Source organism: Arachis ipaensis, chromosome B09 (assembly GCF_000816755.2).
Source record: "Arachis ipaensis cultivar K30076 chromosome B09, Araip1.1, whole genome shotgun sequence".
Taxonomy (NCBI): Eukaryota; Viridiplantae; Streptophyta; class Magnoliopsida; order Fabales; family Fabaceae; genus Arachis; species Arachis ipaensis.
The window spans coordinates 33,953,263-33,969,039 of NC_029793.2; the positions used below are offsets into that span (position 1 = coordinate 33,953,263).

General features: G+C 39.3%; 1 long non-coding RNA gene across 1 annotated transcript in view; it reads right to left on the reverse strand.

Annotated features, from left to right (window-relative positions):
- Positions 1-9,797, reverse strand: part of LOC107617321 — a 24,521-nt gene extending 14,724 nt beyond the window's left edge. Inside the window, exon 1 of the long non-coding RNA XR_001614903.2 lies at positions 9,787-9,797. This is a non-coding gene — a long non-coding RNA (uncharacterized LOC107617321). The remainder of the gene's footprint in view (positions 1-9,786) is intronic.

The following is a 15,777-nucleotide window of genomic DNA, read 5'->3' on the forward strand; positions in this document are numbered from 1 at the left end:
ATAATAAGGAAGGGAAAGTAAAACCATGCAATTAATATGAATAAGTGGGTGAAGGATTGAATAAATCACTCAAACTAAGCACAAAATAACTCATGAAATATGGGTTTATCAGTCACCTTTGCAATTCGGTTGGAATTGACATAAAGGGAGACATTCTCATTGTTGAGGACAAGCCCATCACTAAGAAAAGGATGGAGCAAACAAGAGAGCCCACTCGTGGACCTCAACAAGAGCATGAGGAAATTCCTCATCATGAAATTCCTGAGATGCCTAAAGGGATGCATTTTCCTCCACAAAACTATTGGGAGCAAATCAACACCTCCCTAGGAGAATTGAGTTCCAACATGGGACAACTAAGGGTGGAGCACCAAGAACATTCCATCATCCTTCATGAAATTAGAGAAGACCAAAGAGCCATGAGGGAGGAGCAACAAAGGCAAGGAAGAGACATTGAGGAGCTCAAGAACTCCATAAGATCTTCAAGAGGACGAACTAGCCGCCATCACTAAGGTGGACCCGTTCCTTAAATTTCTTGTTCTTATTTTTCTGTTTTTCGTTTCTTATGTCTTATATTTTATTTATGTTTGTGTCTTCATTACATGATCACTAGTGTCTAAGTATCTATGCCTTAAAGCTATGAATGTCCTATGAATCCATCACCTTTTTCTTAAATGAAAAATGTTTTAACCACAAAATAACAAGAAGTGCATGATTTCAAATTCATCCTTGAAATTAGTTTAATTATTTTGATGTGGTGACAATACTTTTTGTTTTCTGAATGAATGCTTGAACAGTGCATATTTTTTGAATTTGTTGTTTATGAATGTTAAAATTGTTGGCTCCTGAAAGAATGATGAAAAGGAAAAAATGTTATTTGATAATCTGAAAAATCATAAAATTGATTCTTGAAGCAAGAAAAAGCAGTGAAAAACAAGGCTTGCAAAAAAAATGAAAATAAAAGAAAAAAAGAAAGAAAAGAAAAGCAAGCAAAAAAAGCCAAGAGCTCTTTAAACCAAAAGGCAAGAGCAAAAAGCCAATAACCCTTTAAACCAAAAGGCAAGGGTAAAATGATCCAAGGCTTTGAGCATTAATGGATAGGAGGGCCTAAAGGAATAAACTCCTGGCCTAAGCGGCTAAACCAAGCTGTCCCTAACCAAGTGCTTGTGGCGTGAAGGTGTCAAGTGAAAAACTTGAGACTGAGCGGTTAAAGTCGTGATCCAAAGCAAAAAGAGTGTGCTTAAGAACCCTGGACACCTCTAATTGGAGACTCTAGCAAAGCTGAGTCACAATCTGAAAAGGTTCACCCAGTTATGTGTCTGTGGCATTTATGTATCCGGTAGTAATACTGGAAAACAAAGTGCTTAGGGCCACGGCCAAGACTCATAAAGTAGCTGTGTTCAAGAATCAACATACTGAACTAGGAGAATCAATAACACTATCTAAATTCTGAGTTCCTATAGAAGCCAATCATTCTGAACTTTAAAGGATAAAGTGAGATGCCAAAACTGTTCAGAGACAAAAAGCTACTAGTCCCGCTCATCTAATTGGAGCTAAGTTTCATTGATATTTTGAAATTTATAGTATATTCTCTTCTTTTTATCCTATTTGATTTTTAGTTGCTTGGGGACAAGCAACAATTTAAGTTTGGTGTTGTGATGAGCGGATAATTTATACACTTTTAGGCATTGTTTTTAGGTAGTTTTTAGTATAATTTAGTTAGTTTTCACTATGTTTTTATTAGTTTTTATGCAAAAATCACATTTCTGGACTTTACTATGAGTTTGTGTATTTTTCTGTAATTTCAGATATTTTCTGGCTGAAATTGAGGGACCTGAGCAAGAATCTGATTCAGAGGCTGAAAAAGAACTGCAGATGCTGTTGGATTCTGACCTCCCTGCACTCGAAATGGATTTTTCGGAGCTACAGAAACCCAATTGGTGCGCTCTCAATGGCATTGGAAAGTAGACATCCAGGGCTTTCCAGCAATATTTAATAGTCCATACTTTGCCCGAGTTTTGACGACGCAAACTGGCGTTCAAACGCCAACTTCCCGCCCTATTCTGAAGTTAAATGCCAGAAACAGGATACAAACCAGAGTTAAACACCACAAACAGGCTACAACCTGGCATTTAACTCCAAGAGAAGTCTCTACACGTGTAAAGCTCAATACTCAGCCCAAGCACACACCAAGTGGGCCCGGAAGTGGATTTCTGCATCATTTACTCATTTCTGTAAACCCTAGGTTACTAGTTTAGTATAAAAACTACTTTTAGCGATTTATTTTACATCTTTGGAACGTTTTTCCTTAGACTTGGGAGCTGGCCATTCGGCCATGCCTAGACCTTTCACTTATGTATTTTTAACGGTGGAGTTTCTACACCCCATAGATTAAGGTGTGGAGCTCTGCTGTTCCTCATGAATTAATGCAAAGTACTATTATTTTTCTATTCAACTCAAACTTATTCTTATTCTAAGATATTTGATAAACCCATATTTTATGATATATTTTGTGCTTAATCTGAGTGATTTATTAAATCCTTCACCCACTTATTCATATTAATTGCATGGTTTTACTTTCCGTTCCTTATTATGTGATGTATGTGAAAAACATGTTTCCTATGCTTTAAAACTAATTATTTTAATTACCTTTATTTCCATTCGATGCCGTGATTAGTGTGTTGAGTAGTTTCAGATCTTCCAAGACAGGAATGACTTAAAGGATGGAAAGGAAACATACAAAAATGGAAGGAAAGCACAAAACAGAGTTTTTGAAGAAACTGGCAGCCACGCGATCGCATGGGAGACGCGGCCGCATGCCAGCGCGAAAAGGCATTGACGCGGCCGCATGACTGACGCGACCGCGTGACAAGGAAAACTCCGAATGACGCGACCGCGTGACAGAGGCCACGCACCAGAAATTATAGAAAATGCTCATCGCGAATTCTGAAGACCTTTTTGGCCCAAATCCAAGTCCAGAAGGCATAGACCAGAGGTTATGAAGTGGGAGAATGCATCCATTCAAGGAGAGTCTGGACTTTAGTTAGTTTTCCATGATTTAGATTTAGTTTCGAGAGGGAGATTCTCTCCTCTCTCTTTAGGATTAGGATTTAGAATTAGGATTTTATTCGCTTCCAGGATTATCTCTTTATCAGGTTCAATATTTCCTTTTATTTACTTTTGCAATTTAATTTATGAATTCTTTCATGTTACAGATTACTCTTTTGAATTAATATTTTTTGAGGTATTTCAGTTTAATATAGCTTTCTTTTATTTACATTATTGTTATTCCCATCTGAAGACATTTTTATTCCAGTAGATTTACTTTTCTCCTTTTGGTCTTGGTTAAGAAATCAGTAACTCAGGAGTTATCAAACTCAAACATGATTGATAATTGTTATATTTGTTAATCAAATTGAACTTCAATAATCCCAATCTTTTCTTAGGAAATAAATAGGATCCGAAGATCAAACCAATTAATCCCTTGACCTTCCTTTATCTTAGTAAAGGTTAACAAAGTGGAATTAAGATTCAATTCTCATCATCATTGATAAGGATAACTAGGATAGGACCTCCAATTTCTCATACCTTGCCAAAAGTTTATTTACAGTCATTTATTTATTCTACTTGCCATTTAAATTGCTTGTTCTTCATTTACTTTATTTGCTAATTAAACCATTCGCTCCTCATTCTCAAAACTCCAATTTACAATCTCCATAACCAATAATAAAAACATACTTCCCTGCAGTTCCTTGAGAAGACGACCCGAGGTTTGAATACTTCGGTTATCAATTTATTTAGGGGGTTTGTTACTTGTGACAACCAAAACGTTTGTATGAAAGGACTTTTGAAGGTTTAGAAACTATACTTGCAACGAGGATTTATCCGCAAATTTCTAGACCACGCAAAAGTTCTCTCATCAAAATGGCGCCGTTGCCGGAGAACTGCAATCGTGTGCCTTATTATTGGTTATTGTAAATATTTTTCTTTTACGTTTTTATTTGTTTTTATTTCCTTCTTTTATCTTCATTAGCTACTATGAATTCTCACCCCTCTCGCTTTGAGTTTGGTTCTAATATTATTGAAAGGAATGAAAGTTATAACAGGAACATGCATCAAGGTCAGAACAATCAAAGATGGATGGAGCCAAGAGGATTTGATCAACCCTTTAGGCAGCAACACCCTCCAAGATATCATGGACGAAGACCATTCTACAATGCATACCAAGCCAATAGACATGGTGGACAACCTTGTAATTACCCACAAGCCCCACCATGTGCTTATAAACCATCCTCTCAACATAACTTCGAACCACCACACTCACAAGCTCCTTTTCACCATTCACCACTGTATGATCCTCATCTACCCCGATTGCAGTCCAATTACTCCCAAACATCACCACTTCCCCATGTACCATATCCAAATCTATCACCCCGAGAATCAGAGGTTCGCCTCAAGGAAACAGTAGATCAACTTCAAACAACCCTTCGTCAACTGGATCAAGCAGTAAGTCTATTATCTTCTAGACGTTCGAACATTCAAGGACCTCCCACAACCCCATGTGGACAATCTAACAAAGAGCGTAGCATGAAGGAGATACTAGAAACTCCAGTGGACAAGACAGAGCATGGCTTCGTACTGGAACAAGTAGAGGAAGCTGTCATTATTAAAGAAGAAGAGTTGGTTGAAGACTTAGGAGACGCTGAACCTCCATGGGAATCCAAAGTTGTGGAGCATTCTGTCAAGGATGTTACAATTGATGCTAAGGAGGATTGTGCGCAATCCCCAGAGCAAGTCTTTCATGAAGAACTAGATAGAATAACCCAAGAAGCAAGTCTCCTTGATAATGATAATCTCAAGTCAAGTTCTTCTAGTAATGAACTTGCATCCACAAGTGAATTCTCTGAGATCGAAGAATCTTCCCCGAGTGAATACGAAGAAAATACGGAGCTAGATTTCTCTCAACCTCCAGTCTATGACTTAAGTGATGAGGAAGACATAGATGGCTGATCAGGACATGGATACATTTGAAGAATCTTGCAAAGAAGTGGAGAATTTCACAGAAGAGCACAAGGGAGTAGAACTCACAGAACCACTGGAACCACCTATCCCAAGGCCTTTACCACCTAATACAAGCTTTAAGTGGGTACAATCCTTAACCTTTAACTGTATTTTTCCACTTGAATATGGTTTGCTTGAAACAGATGGCCAGCTTAGAGCTCTCTGCGGCTTTAAGAGTAAAAGGGAAATGGCTCGTACTCAGAGCTGGTGCACAAGGTTCAACAAGGTTCCACGCTTCGACTCGAAGTGTGCGGATTGCCATCATGATCTATCAAATGGATCTCGGAAAACGTTTGGTTATTCTGGTGAGAATCTAATTTCTAAACCGCTCGGATGGAAAGATATAGATCAAGACGAAGACGGATTTAAAAGCCAAGTTTGGGACCCTGGAATCTATTCTGACACTCGTCACCCCGGGAGCTTGAGAATCTATTTGAAGCTGTTCAGAAGCTTTTCATGCCTAGTTTGGGACCCCGGAGGCTATTGGCATTCCAAGCGTTGGTGGAGATTTATGGATAAATTTAAGCACAAGCCACCATAACAGGAAGCTCATCCAATGTCCAACTTAAGGACTTTAACTAAAAGTGCTAGGTGGGAGACAACCCACCATGGTATGACCGTTCCTTTTTCAATTTTTTTTATTTAGTTTTATTTGTTTTCAAGTTTTAATTCATTTTATTGAACCTGAAGTTTTTCATCGCATTCATATTAATCATTGCATTCTGCATTTTACACAAAAAAAGGTGTGCGACGCGACCGCATCATTCATGCGATCGCGTCAAGTTGCGAAAAACACTTCCCACGCGACCGCGTCATTCACGCGGCCGCGTGATCTGGAGATCGGCGTAAAGATCCAACGTCCAGAAAGTTAGGCTGGAATTGTGCGGCCATTGTGCGTTTCGCACAAACGGCCCATGCGATCGTGTCCCTGACGCGATCGCGTCACTTGCACAACATTAATCCCACGCGATCGCGTCGCATGGATTACACAACACCCCAAAATGAGACAGAGAGTTGCGCTGAAACGACACTGGATTCGTGCGTTTAGCACAATTTCCGGCAACGCGATCGCATGCCCCAGGCGATCGCGTCATTCATTCTTTTAGCTATCCCATGCGATCGCGCCACTCACGCGATCGCGTCGACCCCTATTTCACTCCAACCACGCGACCGCGTACCCCACGCAAACGCGTGGATTCAAATTTATAACCCCTCAGTCACGCGAACCCTACCATTCGTGCCCCCCCAAACCCTTCTCCTTCCTCTCTTCTTCTCCAACCACCCAACCACCACCCTTAGGCTAGTTAGATATGCATGTTGTAGTGGATTCTAGGTTGTTAGGTAGCCTAGGATGTGGTTAGTGGATTTAGGTCTGTTTAATTGCACTGTTCGTGTTTCTTGTTTTATCAATTTGCAATTCTACTGTTGCTGTGAAGTTTCGTAATGTTCATATGCTACTCTTCAAGTTCATGCTGCTATGCTCTTTCTTATTCATACTATTTAATTGCAGCTTTAATTTTGATTCATATGAACTATTCTATTGCTGTTTATTTTCCGGGACAATCCAATTTCAGCCGGAATGCTGCCCAAATTTTTATAAACTGTTTTTGACTTTCATTCATGTTTTGGTTTTGGCAATTTAAACTCTGCTTTACTCCGCTTTAACCAAACCAATTCATGAATGCCAGGGCAAGCTTTCTCATTCTCTTTGATTTCCTGGTTCATAATCTGCATTTTTGATGTTTAGATTCCAATTTTTTGCTATTTCTATATCTATCTGAATCATCATCAACCTAATTTCCTTATTTGGTTATGAGTTACCTATAGCCCTTAATTGTGAATGCTTGTTACTTAGAAACTTATCATTATGCCACTTACATTAACCCACTTTTTACTAACTCACTAATTTTAACTTCTTAAACTCTTTTTCAATTCTAACCCACCTAACCTTTCTTACTCTCTCTTCTTGGTTTTTCACTTTCTCTTTAACCTCCTAACCATGGCATACTGATAATTTTTCCTAATTAACATGCCTTCTATCACATTTTGGATTGTCAATTCTTCTTTTCAGACTTTTAACTCCTATACAATCCTTAATGCACATTTACTTAACTCATTTTCCTTATCCTATTGCTCCTTTGCCACTTTGTGTTTCTTTTGACTATTTGCTTATTTGTTTTTCTGTTTTTTTTATTATATCCCGATTTTCTATTTTTCAGGATGTCTACCACCCAGAGAAAGGGAAAAGCAAAGGCAACTACTGGCAAACGTAAAAGAGGACAATCCGCCATGTCCATCCTGGATATCATGCACAATGACTCCTGGCAGGAGAAAAACTTTACCCCGCAGGAAAAGGCCGACTAGCTGCTCCCTGCTAATGATCCAGTAAAGTTTGCAAACCGATACTGTGAGCTGAAGTATCCGGTGTTTGCAACCTCCAGGAACCTATACCTGGAGAGGACTTTGAAGATCCCAGAAGAACTCCAGCAATACACCTCTGATCAGATCAAACAAAGAGGCTGGTTCTTCCTGGATAGAAACCTGACTGAGGTGAATGCATCTTGGGTAAGGGAATTCTACTGTAATTACTTCAAGACTTCCCTAGATGCAGTGAACCTAAGAGAGAAGCAGATTCTGGTCACTGAAGAGGCCATTGAGGATGTTCTGAAACTTCTGCCTAAATCTGATCAGCTGGATGGTTATCAAAGAGCTGAGGAGGACATGCGCTTCATGAAGTTTGATTGGGATGCAGCAAGGCTAGGATAGTCCTTGACCCGACCGTTCCTTGGATTATGGGTCAGAACACCACCATGCCAAAGGGAATCAAGCGAATTTACTTGAATGATGAGGCTCTGCTATGGCATCAGATACTTAGCAACTTCATCATGCCGAGCACTCACGAGACTAAGATACCTGCCGCTATGATCACCCTCCTATGGTGTGTGATGGAGGGTAAGAACCTGTACCTGCCACGCTTTATCCGGTACTATATGGCCAGGGTCCACGTCCGAGGCACTCTTCCCTTTCCTTATCTGATTACACAGCTAGGCCGTCGAGCTGACGTGCCTTGGGAGGATGCTGATGAAAAGCCACCTGCTGCAAAATGCAAGAAGATTATCCCTCATAGCAGGAACTTTCTGGCTTTGGGCTACAGACCTCCATTTCTCACTGCTACTGCTGAGACAGCCACACCATCTGCCGGCCCCTCTTCTTCCACAGCTACCCCTGCCACCACCACTGTACCTCTACCTGTCCCAGAGCCCGTCTATCATCTAGTGCACCGCCTGTTTCGACGGCTTGACCAGATGGAGCGTCACAACAAGCAATGCTATGAGCACCTGAAGCTGATGATACGATCTGGCGACATCCCCTCCGAGCCTAACACACCATCCGAGGCATCTGAGGAGGAGGCGGATGATCACGAGGCAGAGACCCATCCACAGAGCAAGGCTGTGCAGGCAGGCACAGAGCAGGCCACATCACATCAGGAGGCTCTGCCTCAGATTCAGGCTGTAGACCCCGAGATCCCTATCCAGTCAGCACCTCCTCTGCAGCAGGCAGATCCTCAGACCGCCACCACAGAGACTCCAGCTACCCGTCCTTCCAGTGATGACACCCCTTCACACCCTGCTTGAGTGAGCATCAGGGACAATGCTTCATTTTAAGTGTGGGGAGGTCGCCATCTCTGGCGTATTCTTTTTGGTGAACCACTACAGACTCTTTTTATTTTATTTTGCTATTTTTCTGTATTTTTCTCTTTATTTTTATTTTTATTCTCTCAGTACTCATATATTGCTATTTTCATGTATTTATACTCTATTTCTGCATTTTGCACTTTAGTTTATATTTTATTCATTTAGTTTAGTAGTAATTCTAACTTATTAGTTATAAAAATTGTGGATTAATTAGTATAGTTTACCCTTTTTAGCATAAGATAACTTAGTTTAATTTGAAAATATAAAAAGGAAGTAAACTAGGAACTTGAACATAATAGAAACAACCCACACCTTGTACATATAGCATTATATGTTAGTTAGTTAACAACATTTCATCAAGGAGAAACACAAACTTTAAAGCCATTCAAAATAAATTTTACATTGAGAATAATGGGAACTTTTAATTTTACTTGCATGACATACATAATTGATAAATGATTTTTGAGCTTAATTGTATGGTTACATTCAAACCATAATTTTTATTCCTGTGTGTTCCGCCCTTCTTTTTTTTCTGATGTTCTTTACTTTGTTTTAATCTATATGTCCGATTATAGAATAGAAATACATATCAAGAGAGTTATTGAGGCCATTGTTTAATTTTAGCTCACTTATCCCAAAATAGCCTACCTTTTACATCACCCTTGTTAGCCCCCTTGAGCCTTTAAATCCCCTTTTATTCTATAAACCACATTACTAGCTTTAAGCAGAAAAACAAAATAAAAATCCCAAGTTGAATCCTTGGTTAGCTTAAGATAGGAAGTATGTATGGTTTAAATGTGGGAGAACCTATTGGGAACATGGATAATAAAAACAAAAGGGTAGAAAAGTTGAAAAGAATAAAATAATTCAAAATAAAAGTTTTGGGAAGCATGCTCATGTGAAATCAAAATAATTGAATTACCATGTGCATTAAAAAAAAGTGTTATTTTTCAGTGGTTGAATAAATGGGACACAAAAGAATTCCCCAAATGTGAAATAAAGCAGTGCACATGGGATAAAAAAAATAATAAACATTGAAACATAAGCATGTAACATCAAAAGTGGGAAAATATAGGAAAATAGGTAAAGAAGCTTTGCTTTACAAAGTATGTATGTTAGGTGAGATCTTAGACTAATTAAGGATTCACCTATTAGCTCACTTAGCCCTATACATATACCCTTACCTTTACCTTGGCCCCATTACAACCTTGACTAAAGACCTCATGATTTTTGGTATGTCTATACTCTATAATTGTTGATTGGTTAGATGAAGAACAAAGTTATAGAAAGTAAGAATAAAAAGAAGAATAGAGTGATTAACCCAATAAACACTGAGTGACTAGAGAGTAAACACAAAATCCAGTGAGAGTTCAATATCTCATTAACATGTATCTCTGCTGAAATTATTAATTGTCTTGCAAGTTTATAAAATGTTTTTCTCTCCCATTGCAATTGTAAAGGCACTTTATCAACTATCTAAGGTTTGGCTATATATATATATGACTCCTTGAGAATGTGAATTAATTCAACTACATGCAAGCTTTATATACAAGTGAATAAAGATTAGAATTGCATGATGCATCTAGGTAGTTGCATTTAGATTAGATTGCATTGCATGGCATTCCACCACTTTAACCTAACATTACTCTTGGACTTAGCATGAGGACATGCTATTGTTTAAGTGTGGGGAGGTTGATAAACCCATATTTTATGATATATTTTGTGCTTAATCTGAGTGATTTATTAAATCCTTCACCCACTTATTCATATTAATTGCATGGTTTTACTTTCCCTTCCTTATTATGTGATGTATGTGAAAAACATGTTTCCTATGCTTTAAAACTAATTATTTTAATTACCTTTATTTCCATTCGATGTCGTGATTAGTGTGTTGAGTAGTTTCAGATCTTCTAAGGCAGGAATGACTTAAAGGATGGAAAGGAAACATACAAAAATGGAAGGAAAGCACAAAACATAGTTTTTGAAGAAACTGGCAGCCACGCGATCGCATGGGCGACGCAGTCGCATGCCAGCGCGAAAAGGAATTGACGCGGCCGCATGACTGACGCGACCGCACGCCTCGAGCGAAACACATATGACGCGGTCGCATGACTGACGCGACCGCGTGACAAGGAAAACTCCGAATGACCCGACCGCGTGACCCACGTGGACGCGTGACAGAGGCCACGCACCAGAAATTGCAAAAAACACTCATAGTGAATTCTGAAGCCCTTTTTGGCCCAAATCCAAGTCCAGAAGGCATAGACCAGAGGTTATGAAGTGGGGGAATGCATCCATTCAAGGAGAGTCTCGACTTTGGTTAGTTTTCCATGATTTAGATTTAGTTTTGAGAGGGAGATTCTCTCCTCTCTCTTTAGGATTAGGATTTAGAATTAGGATTTTATTCGTTTTCAGGATTATCTCTTTATCAGGTTCAATATTCTCTTTTATTTACTTTTGCAATTTAATTTATGAATTCTTTCATGTTACAGATTACTCTTTTGAATTAATGTTATTTGAGGTATTTCAGTTTAATATAGCTTTCTTTTATTTACATTATTGTTATTCCCATCTGAAGACATCTTTATTCCAGTAGATTTACTTTTCTCCTTTTGGTCTTGGTTAAGAAATCAGTAACTCAGGAGTTATCAAACTCAAACATGATTGATAATTGTTATCTTTGTTAATCAAATTGAACTTCAATAATCAACGTTTGTATGAAAGGACTTTTGAAGGTTTAGAAACTATACTTGCAACGAGGATTTATCCGCAAATTTCTAGACCACGCAAAAGTTCTCTCATCAATATTCACTTGCATTTCAACCTGTTGAATGTGATGATCCGTGACACTCATCATCATTCTCGCCTATGAACATGTGCCTGACAACCACTTCCGTTCTATCTGCAATAGCTTGAGTGTGTATCTCTTAGCCTCCTGGTTCACGATCAGAGTCTTCGTGGAATAGGCTAGAATTATTGGCGGCCATTCCTGAGATCCGAAAAGTCTAAACCTTGTCTGTGGTATTCTGAGTAGGATCTGGGAAGGGATGATTGTGACGAGCTTCAAACTCGCGAGTGTTGGGCGTAGTGACAGACACAAAAGGATCAACGGATCTTATTCCAACATGATTGACAACTGACATAAGATCAGCCGTGCGGTGACAGCAGATTTGGACCATTTTCACTGAGAGGACAGACGGTAGCCATTGACAACGGTGATCCCCCAACATACAGCTTGCCATGGAAAGGAGTATGAATGATTGAATGAAGGCAGTAGGAAAGCAGAGATTTAGAAGGAGCAAAGCATCTCCATACACTTATTTGAAATTCCCACCAATGAATTACATAAGTATCTCTATCTTATTTTATTCATCTTTTAACTATCAAAACCTCATAACCATTTGAATCTGCCTGACTGAAATTTGCAAGATGACCATAGCTTGCTTCAAGCCGACAATCTCCATGGGATCGACCCTTACTCACGTAAGGTTTATTACTTGGACGACCCAGTGCACTTGCTGGTTAGTTGTGCGGAGTTGTGACAAAGAGTTGAGATTACATTCGTGCGTGCCAAGTTGTTGGCGCCGTTTTAGAGATCACAATTTCATGCACCAAATCCCCACCAATGTTTGCATCTCCAATGTCCACCGGGATCCCAAATTAGGCGCACAAGGCCTTCAAGTAAGCTTAAGTAAATGACAAGACCCCAAGAGTTTTGATTGTTGAAATGAATTCCGGGGTCCCAAACCTTGTTCTTGCACCCATCTTCTCGTTGACTACCATAGTTAAATTTGGGTGACAAGGCTTGTGAATTCTCAATTAAGCATCCAAACATTCTCCTAGACCCATGCAATTTGGTTCTACACCAACCATTGCTATTCAACTTCGAGCAGACAACCATCATAAACTTAGAGGGATGTTTTCAACCACTACACAACTCCCTCCTACTCTTAACTCTACAAAGGGCTCTAAGTTGACCATCATTTTCAATCAAACCATATTCAAGTGAGAAAGTGAAGCTTAGGGATAGAATTTTTACCCGCTTGAATGTTGTGTTGGATGATGGTGACTTAGGAAGGGGGATCTCCTCACACTTAGCCAATGCGAGATCCATTTCTTTGTGGTCTTCCTTTGTAACTTTCACCTCTTTGCAAGCTTCTTTAAGTTCAATTCCTTGCTCACCAACTTCTTCTATACACCCCTCATTGCTCAAATCATGTGTCGGAGGTTGTGCACGGTCCTCCTTGTCATCAATTTCACAACACAATGAGGTAAGTTCATCAGTTTCAAAAGACACATTGGTTGGTGTGGAATCATCTTCAATGATAGAGCTTGCTTCTTGCTCAACCTCTTCCTCTTGGTAGCTTCCCTCCAATTCAATCTCTTCTTCATTACTTACCAAGGGTATGGGAGGTGAGGTATCTTCTTCTTTAAGCTCCATGTCAAGTCCAATGGGGGAGGATTCAATTGTACATAAGAATTCATCAATGATTAAATCCATCTCTTGATCAACCTCTTCAAAGTTTTCCACCATGATATGCCTTGGAGGTTGTATACCCTCCTCAACATCAATATCAAACTTCTTGAAAGAGGGCTCTATAATGCTACATTCCCATAGACTTCCAACATCTCCTAGGTGTTCAACCACTTCTTCCTGCTCAATTATCTCAACTTCTTCCCCTTGTGGAAGTTCTTGCTTCAACTCTTCTTCTTCACCTTGAAGCTCTAAACTCACTCCCTCACTATGGTCCTTAATTGCTTCTCCACATTCGTCAATGGGAGTACTTGGAATGCATGAGCTTAGGTGGGAGGCTATGTGGTTAATGGCTTCACTCACAGTAGCTAACTTGGCTTCTAGCTCCTTAAACTCCTTTTTCGTCCCCTCTTGTTGCCTTTGGATATGAGAGTCACGATCTCTTAGTTCTAGCGTGAGGGCGTCATTGGGGGCGGTGGTGGAAGAGAGGGTTCATTGTTTGAGGGAAAGGATTCATAATTGGAAGGTGGTTCATCTTGAAAAGGGTATGAAGATGGTGTATATTGAGGTGGTTCTTGGGAGTAATTATGTTGGAATTGTTGTGGTTCCATGTATGGTTCATATGGCTCATAAGGTGGTTGGTATGGTGGATAAGGATTAGAGTCATATGGAGGTATTTGGTGGTAAGGGGCTTGTGAGTAAGGTGGTTCAAAATCACGTTGAGGGAAGGGATCATATGTATGTGGTGGTTGTAGTTGACAATCACAATAAGGGTCATCACATACATTAGATTGGTATGCATTAGGATTAGGATTCTACTCATAAGAATCCGGAGAGTAGTTACGTTGGGGTGACGCTTGAGCGGCTCGGATGGAATAAAATGCTTTTTTGGTCCTTGCGCATTTCCATGAGAAGAGTAGTCATATCCCCAAGCATTCTTGTCAAACTTGGTTCGGAAGGAGGTTGTTGCCAAGAAGGTTGTTAATAAGCTTGGGGCTCCTCCCACCTTTGATCTCCAAATCCTTGATGCATGTTATCATTGTAAATTCCATCTCCTACAACATAATTTGAACCAAACTCATAGCCAAAGTGGTGAGAATTCATAATAGCAAATAAAACAAAAGCTAACAAAAATAAGCAACAAAGTCCTAAACCTAACAAATACTAACAAACAAGTAAAAGACAAACATATTCACATATTCATAATAGCCAATAATATAACACCATTGCAACTCCCCGGCAACGGCGCCATTTTGATGAGTGAATTCTTTGATGGTCTAGAATTTCACCAATTAATTCTCATTGCAAGTATAGTTCTAAACCAACAAAGAATCCTCACATGCAAAAATATTGGTTGTCACAAGTACAAACCCCAATAAGAATTAACCGAAGTATTTAAACTCCGGGTCGTCTCACAAGGAATTGCAATGAAGTGGTCAATTATTGGCTATGAAGGGACAAGGGGGTTTGATTTATAATTTGCAAAAAGAATAAATGACAAGAGTAAATCAAGCAAGTAAGAAAGCAAGTAATAAAGAGAGACATTCATGGCAAGGGTTGAGAATATAGGCTTTCTATCCTAGTCACTAATAACAATAATTAACAAGAATTTATCCTATTTTGTTATCTCCAATGTTGGAAGAAGATGTAAGTTATCTTCCATAAGAGAAAGTCAAACAAGACTAGTTAATCTCAATCCAAAATTCCTAATTAACTTACTAATGGAATTAGCAAGAGATTAGAGTCAATGGAAATCATATTAACTAACAACTCTAGATTGCCAACATGAGTTGGGTATTTATGACTCAAGATTATCTAATTACTCTGTCCAAGTCAAGAATGCTCAAGATCTACTCTAACATCTAACCAAGCATTTTGTCAAACACTTGGAAGGTATCAAATGAAATCATAATAAATGTGCAAGAATGATAAAATCTAACAACTACCAATTGTAAGAAAAGTAAAATTCACAACTCAAATTAACATTGAAAGAACATCAAACCTCAAATTTCATTAAGTGTAAACCAAATCCAACAAGTGTCTATCAATCCTAAACAAAGAGGCATGAAAAGGAAAATTGACAAGAAGGAACAAGAGAATTACACTACTAGAGCATTTGAATGTAGATGAAACAAGATGCAAACAAGGAATTAAACATGAATCTAAGATGCAATTAACCCTAGGAACCCTAATTCTAGAGAGAAGAGGGAGCTTCTCTCTTTAGAAACTAAGCTACATGATGCAAAAACTCCAAATAATTGCTCCTCCTTTGCTCAATCTTCAATTCTGCATGAAATACCCTCAGAAACGAGTTGGATTTGGGCCTGGACAGCTCAGAAATTGCCCCCAACGATTTTACTTTAAGTGGGTCATGTGTCGGGTGTCACGCGTGCGCGTGCGCGTCGATGGCAAAACCCCTACTCACGCGTATGCGTGCTTGATGCGTGCGCGTGGCTTGAAAAATCTCCAATGCACGCGTACGCGTACATGACGCGTGCGCGTGGCCCTCAATTCTCCAAAAGCTCATTTCTTCATGAATTCTCCCTTTTG